At 44.8% G+C, this 13710-nt stretch overlaps 2 long non-coding RNA genes across 3 annotated transcripts in view; one reads left to right on the forward strand and one right to left on the reverse strand.

Moving 5' to 3' along the window:
- The window catches only part of LOC308517747, a 28661-nt gene that overhangs the window by 1899 nt on the left and 13052 nt on the right, over nt 1-13710 (forward strand). The window lies entirely within an intron of this gene.
- Nucleotides 1187-13710, reverse strand: part of LOC308517748 — a 33878-nt gene continuing 21354 nt past the window's right edge. Inside the window, exons 2-3 of one of the 2 annotated variants that reach the window (XR_013995886.1) lie at nt 3927-4030; nt 1187-3805 (exon numbers count right to left, since the gene is read on the reverse strand). This is a non-coding gene — a long non-coding RNA (uncharacterized lncRNA). Of the gene's footprint in view, nt 3806-3926; nt 4034-13710 lie in introns of both variants that reach the window. The other variant, XR_013995887.1, reaches the window with a different exon arrangement.

Here is a 13710-nt window from a genome sequence, read left to right on the forward strand (position 1 = left end):
ATTAGTGGTAATGTGACTGGTTACGTCAAAAGTAGAAATAGATGCTTTGTTTCCATCACTGTTACCACCTCTCTGTTGGGATTTACACTGCAGTCAACGCCTGGGACTTGGTGAAAGAGGGCCTCACTGACACCCTCCTCAGGCCCCACGCACACCCACAGAGCGGATGGCAGGCGTCGAGCCTAGATCGTCCCGGCCATTTCCAGTCAAGCGCCCTCTCGGACTCCGCCCCGGCTTTGATTTCAACTCTGTGCCTCCCTCGAATTAAAAATGCTATTGTGTCATGTTCCCTTTGGAAGAAATCAAACATCCTACAATGTCATTGATTTACTCTTAATTAAAAGGAAAAACCATTTTAACTCATTCCTGCTCATGATGTTTCCAACCCACATATAATCAATGTAAGTAAAAGGTGTTTTTAAAAAATAAACACATGCACCCCAATTTTCTTTTTATAACACAAATATGAGTCTATTAATGGTAACTACCTTTCCTCCATATCTTTTTGTGGGAGGCATTTTGTATATGTTATTCCATCTAATCCTGAATAATATTTCAAGGTAGTGTTATCAATCTTATTTTACAAAGAAGAAAACTAACAGGCAGGTTAAGTATTTTGCTCGTAGACACCAGGCTAGTAAGGTATTGGGCCAGGACGTGAAGCTTGGGGTCATCCGGTTCCAAAGCTCAGACTCCTGCCCATAGTTTTTCTAATGAAAGGTAATGTTGATTCAAAATAATATGTTTTATAATCTCTTACAAAGAACTTTTATCCCACAAACATACTGAGTACTGTTCAGCTACAGGTGTTAGAAGTTTGGGTAAAGGTTATGTGACCTACATCTTTATTAAGGTGTACGTCTAAAAAATAGATATTATCTTAAAAAAAAACACACCAGCACTCTTTTTTTAAAAAATTAAATCAGATTATTACAGTTGTTCCTCTTTTTTCCCCCCATAACTCCCCTCCAACAGGTTCCCACCCCACCCCTCTGCCCTTACCCGCCCCCCCACTGTCCTCATCCATAGGTGCACGATTTTTGTCCAGTCCCTTCCCGCACCCTCACACCCTTTCCCCCCCTCCCCCGAGAATAGTCAGTCCACTCCCTTTCTATGCCCCTGATTCTATTATATTCACCAGTTTATTCTGTTCATCAGATTTTTTATTCACTTGATTTTTAGATTCACTTGTTGATAGATTTGTATTTGTTGTTCATAATTTGTATCTTTATCTTTTTCTTCTTCTTCCTCTTCTTAAAGGATACCTTTCAGCATCTCATATAATACTGGTTTGGTGGTGATGAACTCCTTTAGCTTTTTCTTATCTGTGAAGCTCTTTATCTGACCTTCAATTCTGAATGATAGCTTTGCTGGGTAAAGTAATCTTGGTTGTAGGGTCTTGGTATTCATCACTTTGAATATTTCTTGCCTCTCCCTTCTGGCCTGGATAGTTTCTGTTGAGAAATCAGCTGACAGTCATATGGGTACTCCCTTGTAGGTAACTGACTGTCTTTCTCTTGCTGCTTTTAAGATTCTCTCTTTGTCTTTTGCTCTTGGCATTTTAATGATGATGTGTCTTGGTGTGGTCCTCTTTGAATTCCTTTTGTTTGGGGTTCTCTGTGCTTCCTGGACTTATAAGTCTATTTCTTTATCTTGCTCTCACTCTTCTTCTGGCACCCCCATAATTCGGATGTTGGTACGGTTGAAGTTGCCCAGAGGCTCCTTACACTATATTCTTATTTTTGGATTCTTTTTTCTTTTTGTTTTTCTGGTTGGGTGATTTTTGCTTCTTCGTATTTCAAATCTTTAACTTGATTCTTGCAATCTTCTAGTCTGCTGTCAGAACTCTGTATAATATTCTTTATTTCAGTCAGTGTATGCTTAATTTCTAGTTGGTCTTTTTTCATATCCTCCAGGGTCTCACTAAATTTATCGGCCGTCACCCACAGAATCATGAATGGTCAATTTGCATATTACCCCTTTATTATATAGGATTGCCAGTGCTGGTTCATGATTCTGTGGGTGACGGCTGGGTGTGCTGAACCAGGTCTGCTGAGCAGGTCCCTGTCTCAGTTGCGCACACACACCTGAGCAGCAAGTCAGCAGAGGGGCTGTGCTTCTTGGGTCTCTGGGCTACTGACGGGCGATGGGAGAGGGACCAGGCTGTGTGTGTACCATTTCATAGGCAACCTCAAGTCTGTACCCACAGCAGCTCTTCAGGTTCTAAGAGAAGGAGCAGAAACACCAGGCCTCAAGGGGCCTTGATTCGGAACAGGCATAGATTCCTTCAGCCAGAAGTCTCAGCTCAGAGGCAAGACATGGAGAAATAAACTCGACTTCTTGACGAGGGGAGCTACAAAGTCACATTTCGAAGCCACTCACAGGCTGGAAGGTGGAGAATGTGGCACTGTTAGGGCCCTCTGCACAGGCCCGTGCTTCGTGAGGCGTGAATCCCCAGCCTGGCCCCTGCTCCCCACACAGGACCCCGTCGCCTTCCTGCTGCAGGGTCTGTCAACCCCCTGGGCCCCGCTTCAACTCTCAGCCACCTCACTGCTGCGGATCAACCTTCCATTTGAGAAATGCAGTTTCATTATTCACAGGGGCCAAAATGTGTCCCGGCAACTCCTCCAGCTCAGGCACACCGGATGCACACCACCCCCAGCGGCAGGCAAGGTGAGGATTCCTGGACAGAACTCACAGGCCTATCTCCACCAAAGAGACATGCTGCTCATCCTCAAGCTGCACATGAGTCAGAGTCAGCATTTACAGAGACAACGTCAAAGGAATGGGTGACAGCTCCCCTCTGTTACAGTATGAATTTGGGGGACACAATCCATCAGTTCATAGCAGGCACTTAACTGAAACATGTTAGGCCTTACTGTTTATGGGGGACAGAATAAAAGGGGAAAGCGTGTTATTTAATGTGGCAATTGTCATCGATAGAAAACATACCTGTGTGGGCAGACAGGAGAGATTATGTCCAAGTGAGATGACATCGCATCGACCATATGAAAAGCCAATAAATTGTGGTCCCAGCATATTATTAAGAAATGCAATAGTATTTACAAAAAGGTCTAAAATCTGCAGCAGTGGTTGCCAGTGGAGAGGTGAATTAGGGCTGGTAACATTTAGACCCAGTTAGTTCTGTCTCTGTATTATAACGTCTTCTATTTTCTTCGATTTCTAAAAAAACAACTGTGCATGTATTATTTGGATAAAGCAGGTGTTTCAAAGAAATAAAAAATACTGTAATTCAGTTTATTTTTTCTGCCCAATGTCCTAGGCTATATTTTAAGCCCAGACAATCTGGAGGTTAAGAGATACAGAAATAGATGGAGCAGGATTGCATGTGGTTAGGAAAGATTATATCAGAAAATATCAGAAAACATATGCCCAGAAAACAGGACCTCTGGTGGCAGGAAGATTTGTGTAGAAAGAGGGGCAGCAAGAGAAAGACACAGCGAGCAATCTGGAATACAAAAGACAGGCTATCCCACTGCTTTGCTATGTGGTTGCTCGTGCAATCAGTACCCTTTGATTGAACACTTACTCTCAGGCTGTATTTAACAATCACAGTTAAATATTTAGGTTTGTGCCAGGCACTGTGATGACAGCTCAAGACAAGAGCAGGAGGGATTCATGCCTTGTGCTACGATTACACAGAACAAAGTCACCTCCCAGGTGCCTGAGGTCGCAGTTGCTTCTGCTTCTGCTTTGCTCCAGCTTCTGGCCACCTCCCCCCACAGCAGTGGTCAGGCCGAGCAGGAGGCGGTGGCCGGGGCAAGCGAGAAAGTGGCAGCTGTCACTGAGATCAGGTTCAGGGAAGAGAAAGGGGAATAAGTGACAATGAAATGAGCCATGCTGTTACCACAGAAAACAGACAAATGGGGGAGAGGGGATGAAATTAAAGATTAGAAAGGACTTACTCTGCCAGTGTTTCCCTGGAAGTGTCAGCTGAGCCTTAGAGGGCAGTCGTCTCAGGCCCATGGTGAAGTGAGTGGCAGCTGTTACTCCCCTCCTGGTGACTGTCCTGCTGGTGGATTAGAAACAGGTGAAATCGTGGGAGATTCACACTCTTCCATCATAACTAGCAACAGCCTCATGTGATGAAGCCTCTTGCTTCCATACCACTTACATCATACAAAAAGCAGCCTAGAGATGTATAACAATGCAGCTTCCTCTGCTCCATTCCAAAGGTTTGGGTTGCAGAGTACAATAGTGGAAGTGGAGAATACATTATAGAGAATCAACAGTGGAGTAGAGAAGCAGAGGATCAAACCAGCAATTTGAAAGATAAGGAAGCAGAAAGCACCCAATCAGAACAGCAAAAAAAAGGAATTTTGGAAAATGAGGATAGTGTGAGGAGCCTCTGGGACAACTTCAAGCACCAACATTCGCATCAGGGGAGTGCCAGAAGGAGATGAGAGGTAGCAAGATACTGAAAATCTATTTGAAAAAATGACAGAAAACTTCTCTTACCTAGTGAAGAAAATAGACATACAAGTCCAAGAAGCACAGAGAGTCGCAAACAAGAGGAACCCAAAGAGGCCCACACCACGACACTTCATAATTAAAATGTGAAAGGTTAAAGACAAAGAGAACCTTAAAAGCAGCAAGAGAAAAGCATTTAGTTACCTATAAGGGAGTGCCCATATGACTGTCAGCTGATTTCTCAACAGAAATTTCACAGGCCAGAAGAGAGTGGCAAGAAGTATTCAAAGTGATGAACAGCAAGGACCTATAACCAAGATTACTCTACCCAGCAAAGCTACCATTTAGAATTGAAGGTCAGATAAAGAGCTTTACAGGCAAGGAGGAAAAGCTACAAGAGTTCATCACAGTCAAACCAGTATCACAGGAAATGTTAAAGGACCTTCTTTAAGAAGAAGAAAAAGATTAAAATTATGAATAAAATATCAATAAATACATATCTATCATCCGTATGTTCATTGCAGTATTATTTACAATAGTCAAGATATGGAAGCAACCTGAGTGTTCATCAATAGATGAATGGTACAGAAGTGGTGCATGTATACAATGGAAAATGACGGCCATAAAAAGAAGGAAATCTTGCATCTGCAACAACATGGATGAACCTAGAGCAGTGGTTCTCAACCTTCCTACTGCTGCGACCCCTTAATACAGCTCCTCATGTTGTGGTGACCCCCAATTTCATTGTTACAAGTTGAACATAATTAAAGCATAGTGATTAATCACAAAAAAAATATGTAATTATATATGTGTTTTCCGATGGTCTTAGGTGACCCCTGTGAAAGGGTCGTTCGACCCCCAAAGGGGTCGCGACCCACAGGTTGAGAACCTCTGACCTAGAGGGCATCATGCTCACTGAAATAAGTCAGAGAAGACAAATGCCACGTGGTTTCACTTACATGTGGAATCTGGAAAACAAGCTAAATGAAAAAGCAGAACAGAAACAGACTCAAAAAACAAAAAAAAACCGAGAGCAGACTGGTGGGGGCCAGAAGGGGGGGCTGGGGAACTGGGTGAAAAGGTGGAGGGACTGAGAAGTACAGATTGGTGTTGCATTCCTGAGAGGCACAGGCATGTAAAGGGCAGCAGAGGGAAGAGAGTCAATGATATTGTAATAGCTACGTATGGGTCAGGTGGCACTAGATTTATCGGGGTGATCACTTCATAAGTTATGCAAATGTCTAACCACTGGGCTGTACACGTGACACTAATATAATCTTGTACATCAACTGTAATTGAAAAATAAAAAATATAGATTAAAAAAAGAAAAATAGAACCCCCCCCCCCCCCACACACACACACACACACACACAAAATAGATAAAACAGTGAATGGATGGCGGGCAATTCTGTTTTTGTTTGTAATTTGAAAATATATCGTCAGTTGTGATGATGCTGATCATAAGTTCTGATTAGTAGTTATAATATGAGATTGCTGGTAATTCCAAAAGAAATGATTATATAATAAATGAAGTTTATTTCGAGAAAAATACTTCAAAGCACAGTCTTTGAAGAAGAAAACCATGAGCCGTCCTCCCTGGAGAAAAGCCCAACACGACGCAGGCCACGCCACTGAGGCCGGCGGCCAGAGGCTGAGGTCCGGGCACCATGGGCTGGCACAACCGTAGCGGTTAAGATTTTCACATATTATCTCATTCCATTGTCACAACAGCCTTGTGGGATTTTTAACTCTTTCAGCTGTGGGTTTTCTGGCTCAGAGAAGTATTGGCAAGGCCACATGCTAATACTCATCACAACTGACAAGAGTATAGGTCTGCTATAGGTTTCAGCCTTTATTTTCTCTGGTGAATTACACTGCCTAGAAATATTTAGGTTTGTGCCCCAGATCTGTGTAGAAGGAAAGCTCTATGAATTTTTCTCAACCAATATTTTTATGTTTTTTTTTCTAATTATTATTTTTTAAAATATATTTTATTGATATTTTACAGAGAAGAAGGGAGAGGGATAGAGAGTTAGAAACATCGATGAGAGAGAAATATCAACCAACTGCCTCTTGCACGCCCCCTACTGGGGATGTGCCCGCAACCAAGGTACATGCCCTTGACTGGAATCGAACCTGGGACCTTTCAGTCCGCAGGCCGACGCTCTATCCACTGAGCCAAACCGGTTTGGCTCTAATTATTTTTAATAGCAGTTTACAAACCCTTCAAAGCAATTTGAGATTTCACCTTTCAGCAAATGAGCTGTGGCACAAACGGTAATGTTCAGTAAGGAGGGAGGTCCACTCTGCAGCAATGCAGTCATTAATTCCTGCTTTCTTCCCAGGTAAACTCTGCTCATGCACTTAGTCCATTAGTGACCCAGGGTAGCAGTGTGCCCGTCTCAGTAAGTCAGGTTCAAGATCTTCTATAGAAGCTTTAATATCACTATGTCTTTCCTTCATAGCATTTATTTATATTTCTAATTATGCATTTATTGGTGTGGGTTTTTTTGTATTTCATCTAGACTGTAGACATCGTATGTTTTTATTCACCATTCAGGCCTGGGTCTTTATTTATTTTTAAACTGTTATTTTTGATTTTGTTAGAGAGGAAGGGAGAGAGAGAGAGAGATAGAAACATCCATGCCTGCTGGCGTGGCTCAGTGGTTGAGCTTCCACCTATGAACCAGGAGATCACGGTTCGATTCCTGGTTGGGGCACATGCCTGGGTTGTGGGCTCGATCCCCAGTGTGGGGCATGCAGGAGGCAGCCGATCAGTGGTTCTCGCTCATCATTGATGTTTTCATCTCTCTCTCCCTCTCCCTTTCTGAAATCAATAAAAATACATTAAAAAAAAAAAGAGGCTGGAAGGCATGGCTCAGTGGTTGAGCGTCAACCTATGAACAGGAGGTCACAGTTCGATTCCCGGTCAGGGCACCTGCCCAGGTTGCGGGCTCGATCCCCAGCAGATCAACGATTCTCTCTCATCATTGATGTTTCTATCTCTCATTTTCTCTCTGAAATCAATAAAATTATTTTTTAAAATTAAATCTTTATTGTTCAGATTATTACAGTTGTTCCTCTTTTTTCCCCCCATAGCTCTCCTCCACCCAGTTCCCACCCCACCCTCTGCCCTTACCCCTCCCACTGTCCTCATCCATAGGTGTACGATTTTTGTCCAGTCTCTTCCTACACCCTACACCCCTTTCCCCACAAGAATTGTCAGTCCACTCTCTTTCCATGCCCTGGTTCTATTATATTCACCAGTTTACTCTGTTCATCAGATTTTTTAGTCAATTGATTTTTAGAATCACTTGTTGATAGATATGTATTTACTGTTCATAATTTTTATCTTTAGCTTTTTCTTCTTCCTCTTCTTAAAGGATACCTTTTAGCATTTCATATAATGCTGGTTTGGTGGTGATGAACTCCTTTAGCTTTTTCTTATCTGTGAAGCTCTTTATCTGACCTTCAATTCTGAATGATAGCTTTGCTGGGTAAAGTAATCTTGGTTGTAGGGTCTTGGTATTCATCACTTTGAATATTTCTTGCCACTCCCTTCTGGCCAGCATAGTTTCTGTTGAGAAATCAGCTGACAGTCATATGGGTACTCCCTTGTAGGTAACTGACTGTTTTTCTCTTGCTGCTTTTAAGATTCTCTCTTTGTCTTTTGCCCTTGGCATTTTAATGATGATGTGTCTTGGTGTGGTCCTCTTTGGATTCCTTTTGTTTGGGGTTCTCTGCGCTTCCTGGACTTGTAAGTCTATTTCTTTCACCAGGTAGGGGGAGATTTCTGTCATGATTTCTTCAAATAGGTTTTCAGTATCTTGCTCTCTCTATTCTTCTGGCACCCCTATAATTCTGATGTTGGTATGCTTGAAGTTGTCCCAAAGGCTCCTTACACTATCATCATATTTTTGGATTCTTTTTTCTTTTTGCTTTTCCGGTTGGGTATTTTTTGCGTCTTTGTATTTCAAATCTTTGACTTGATTCTTGGGATCCTCTTGTCTGCTGTTAGATCTCTGTATATTATTCTTTATTTCAGTCAGTGTATGCTTAATTTCTAGTGGGTCTTTTTTCATATCCTCCAGGGTCTCACTAAATTTATCAGCGGTTTCTAGAAAATTCTTGAAAAACCTTATAACCGTGGTTTTGAACTCTATATCCAGTAGTTTGCTTTCCTCCATTTCTGTCATTTGTGACCTGTTTCTTTGTCTCGTTTTTTATGCTTCCCTGTGTTGGTAGAGTGGCTTTGTGTGCTAAGTGTCCTATAGGGCCCAGTGGCTCAGCTTCCCCAACTACCTGAGGTGGACACTCTTGGTGCACCCCTTTGTGGGCTTGGTGCACAGTCTTGTTGTAGTTAAGCCTTGATGGTTGTAGGTATCACTGGGAGGAATTGACCTCCAGGCCAATTGGCTGTGAGAATCAGCTGTGTCTATGGTGGGAGAACTGTGCTGAAGACACCCTTCTGGGGCAAGACTTGCTTCAGTGGGGCTTTGGTGCTCACTGAGTCTGCCCCCTGAGTGTGTCCCTTATGGATCTGATTAGTTGTAATCTGGATGGTCCCACTCTGACCACTGGGTACACTGTCTCTTGGATCTAAGGAGGTGCTAATTTAGCCTCTGCCTGAGGCTACCCAGCAGGGGCTACGAAGTGATCTGCAGAGTCCCCTTCCTTGTTTGGGGTTTGGAGGTGCCCAGATGAGGCCCAGCGGTGAAGCAATGCAAGCTGCTGTGGGGCCTTGGGCCTTCTCTTGGAAGTTCTGGGTCTGTCTGGCCCAGCTGCAGTTTGTTAGGTAATTTTCAGATTGCAAAGGGCCAGGGCATTCATATGCAAAAGCCTCTACCGCAGCTTGGGTGGGGCGGGGTCTCATGGAATCAACAGGGCGGAGCAAGCAGCTATGGCTGATCCTCAGCCCTGCCCTAAGGGGCCACGCATCTCAGTGTCCGGGTAATCACTGCAAGCACCTCTGAGGGAAAGCCACCCTCAAGTTCCAAGTTCTCCCTGCTGCCAGACAGTCCAGTTTCTCCCTGTATGAGTCTGGATCCCCAGAGACTTCCCAGAACTGGAGTTCAGAGCAGTCGGGGGCTTGTGACTCCCTCCTGATTCAAAAAGACAGCCTCAGTTGCCAGCCCTTGCCGCGTGTACCTCCGTACCTCTGCACTTTGCTTCCGCAGCTCCTCTGAGTCTCAGTGTGTTTTCTCTTTCCTTCTAGTTGTAGAATTTCCATTCAGCCAGCCTTCCTGTGGTTATGGGTGATGTCTGTTTTGTCTTTTAGTTGTATTTTTAAAGTTGTTGTGCGAGGTAGCAATTTCCGATGTTTACCTATGCCGCCATCTTGGTTTCTAGTCCTGGGTCTTTAACCAAAACCAAGCGTTTTCCTGTGCCTCTCATTTGATCCTCACAGAAATCCTGGAGTAGGTAGATAGGAGACTCAGTAGAATCCTATTTTCTTTTCATTAGCCAGAAAACGGAGATTAAGAAAGTTTAGAAACTTGACCCAACTGAAAAGAAGAAATGGTGGACCTTGAAAATGACTTCAGGTTTTCTCACTGCGCAGAATATATAGTCAAACACTGCTGCAGTTAAATATTTTACCCTTTGTTCTCCCTGCATGATCTACAATAATAATCTGCTTTGTGGTGATATTTACTACTGTGTTGCTGACAATTACCTGAAAGAGAAGTTGGGGTGCTTCACTTGTTGCTGACAATTACCTGAAAGAGAAGTTGGGGTGCTTCACAGGACTGGAAAAGTTTACCTAAATCAGAAAGCAGGTCTAATTAAGCCAGTTTATTCTATATATATAAAAGGCTAAGTTGACTCACACATGCACTATACATATAAAGCTCTCACTGGCGCCAGTCACACACGTGTGTTTCCATCTGTCACTGTTGATCAAGAATGTGGTTGACAATCTATTATAGAGAAAGAGCGAATAGCGATATTAAAATAGTTCCTCTAATTAATTTCCTTTCAATGTGCACAAATCGGTGCACTGGGCCACTAGTATATGTATAAATGGGTAGATGGATAGACAGAAAAAGGAGGGAAGTCAGGAAAGGGGTCGGTCATTTTGGACTGCTAGGATTGAAGACGGCTTCATAGGTGACCTGGGATTTAATCTGGGCTTTGGAAAGGGGGTAAGAGTAGGATCTCAGCCCACATGTTGAAATACACAACCTTTATCACAGCTTTAATTTTTCTGTTAAGTGCATTCAAGGAGATGCATTCTAAATTGAGCCTCCCAGCTTTCTTCTTCAACACCTGTGGGTAAAGAGGGCATTGCTATGTTAAGCAACAGAGCTAATGAAAAGAGGAAATGAAAACCATTCTTAAATGAATAGAGTCCCACTTCCTCTCCAGCTTCCTTTAATACGATGTATCCTTGTACAAAAAAATGTTTCACTAGAAAGGACTTCTTACTGAAAGGCAAAATTAAGCCATATTCACCTTTCCCACAGACCTGCAGGATGCATGAGAAACAGTGGGAACTTAGGGCTGAGGAATAAATTGTTTGCTGCTCTGCAGAATGTCTGAAATGCAATGCGACTAGGCAGTGCTTCTCCTGCTCAACCCAGAACCCGAGCCTTTAGCGCCTGATTGGCGACTGTTCCCTGCCTCGCCTTGCAGATGGCCGAGGTTTCAACTTCTCATAAGACTTTCTCTCTTTTGATGGCAATTAAGGGGATTATACGACTCCAACAAGGCCTCCTTTCTCTACGTTCTCTCTCCCATGCACTTTCCTCCCCTCTTCTAAATGTTTGCTCTGAGATTTAATTTGTTGATCTAGCAAATTAAAAAGTACTTATCCCTTTGCATTTACTTTTACATCTTTTGGTGTTAGAAGGAGACTCTCCCTTCATGGCATGTCAGGTTTTTGCTAACAGGTCAAACCTCATTCACTGCAGTCCTCCTCCTGAGCTCTGAGCAGCTCATTAGTGTCCGGCTGGTACACAGGGCCGCTGGGCAGGGGGTCTCCTGTTCCAGCCGAGCTCTGGGCTTCACTGAGCTTCCGTCTTTGTCTTTGGCAGCTTCCGGGCACCTGGGGACTCATGGCAGCCCCGCTAGCCCTTGCCTCCGTCACCTGCAGGGACCTGGGATCCGAGAAGTGATGGATCGCCCAGCTTCCACGATTTGCAGCCTTAACAATTCAGGAAAGCCAATCTGGCCTTCAAAAAGGGAAACACTGCAGGACCGCGGAGCATTGGTTCCCATGGCAACGGCATGGGTCAATTGCACTGTCACCCCTTCCGCAGCCTTGATTGCATCTGCAACTACCATCTCCTGGCTTTCTTTTGTGTGAGCCTCTCTCCTTAGCTCAATTGCCATCTCTGCTGGGAGAATCTCAAGCTGCGAAACGACAGGAGCTGAATTTAAAGTAAAAGCTGCGGAAACCTTAATAAGACACCGCAGCCAGGCCGGCGTGGCTTGGTGGTTGAGCATCAACCTATGAGCCAGGAGGCCAGGGTTCAATTCCAGGTCAGGGCACATGCCTGGGTTGTGGGCTCGGTCCCCAGTAGGGGGCTTGCAGGAGGCAGCCGGTCCATGATTCTCTCTCATCATTGTTGCTTCCATCTCTCTCTCCCTCTCCCTTCCTCTGGGAAATCAATATATATATAATTTTAGACACCACAGAGCTCTGCTTATTTGGAAACTCAGACACATGCTTGCTGAAATCCAGGCCTGCATCTTGAACCTCAGACCCTTTCTTCCCACCTCCTGTCCCAGCTCGGAAATTCGTGACTTGCGATTCCCAGTGGTTTTGGAAAAGTCCATGCCATTCTGCCGTCCAAGGCCGTGTACATTGTGGACAGACACCAGCTTTATTAGGGCAAAGCCCACACCCTCCAGCTGTGGCAGACGCCCTGTGCTGTGTATGTTCCCCCACGTCCCATGTGGTTCAGGGTTCAGGATCTGGAAGAGGGGCTGCACGCAAATGAAAGAGACGAGACAAGAAATAATAATTTGGAAATATTGGGGGCCAGGCTGGCAAGCCCAACTCAAGGGGAAGGACTTCCACTGGTGCCCAGGCCTCGCCAGCCTTTTATTCAATATCGGATACACATCTAGCTCTTAGGCAGGCAGGCAATTGCGGCAACAGACAGACTATCTTAAAGGTCAGTAAATATTAGAAGGATTTACTCTGAGACTATTTGGTCAGGAAGTAGCTTGAACCCCATTGTCTGGACTGGACGATCGGTGCATAGCTCTGGCTTTGCCATGGGTTCAAGGTCCACCAGCGTCCCGGGCTCCTTGTTGGCACTTCTCTGCTAGTGAAGACAATGGCGGCCTCCTGCGCTGTGCCATGGCCTTGGCTCACGGGACTCCCTGCCTCTTGCTTTTCTCATCTGCACTCTTCAGGTAAGTGGCGTGTAGCTCTGTCAGGTTCTTGAACACACCCTGTACTCTGGGCCCCACACTGGCTGTCCCTCTTTCTGGAACACTGTTCCCTCAGCCTCAGCCTGCCTGGCAGGCACCTTGCGACGGGGGAGCTGAATGGGATGAGCTCACTAGCTGGGCGTCTGGGAGAAGAGCATCTGGCTGAGAGGCTGCCACGTCCCCATGTTCAGGCAGATGGGAGACCTGGCAGGAAGGTCAGGGTCCAATACCCTCCCTGACAAGGGCATGCAGTTTCCACATGGTTCCTAGTAGCCAGTTAGTCTCTGCATTCAACCCGGTTATAAACGCTTTTCTTGTTACAGCTAACCTTACTAGCAGTTACGGGGGGTGGCGAAAACAATGGAAATCGTATTCAGTATCTCTTTTTCTGCACATACTCCATTCTTGTCTTTCCCATTTCCTATTCTCTTTTCTCCTTCTCTCATTTTCAACCCTTGTCACGTCTCCTCCTCCCTCTTCTTCCCAGCACCCTTCACATTTGTCTCCTATCTGCATCCTTTATTACAATATTTCTCTGTCTTCTTAAAGTCTCAAGAATAAAGCTGTCCCTGTGAGATAAAGATAAGAAAGTCTGTCTGCATCTATTGAAAATAGCAGTTTGGATTTGTGTTGTGTTACTAGCGAACGTGACCACATTACCGCGAATATGAGGAAGGATGGGGGGGGGGGGGCAGGAGACAGCGAGTGTGGCTTGTCGTGTATGCACACAAGCGTGGGCTCGTCTGGCCTGGGACACAGATCTGGGCTCTGAGACCACAGCCAACAGCGACGGGCACCTGCTCTCAGCTTGTGACCTGAAACACCCGCTCCTCTCTGCCTTATACTTCAGTGCAGAGGTAATGACAACAGACCACCCTATCATGATCTGACGGTGGA

This window comes from Myotis nattereri (genome assembly GCF_964212035.1).
Source record: "Myotis nattereri genome assembly, chromosome: 4".
Taxonomy (NCBI): domain Eukaryota; kingdom Metazoa; phylum Chordata; class Mammalia; order Chiroptera; family Vespertilionidae; genus Myotis; species Myotis nattereri.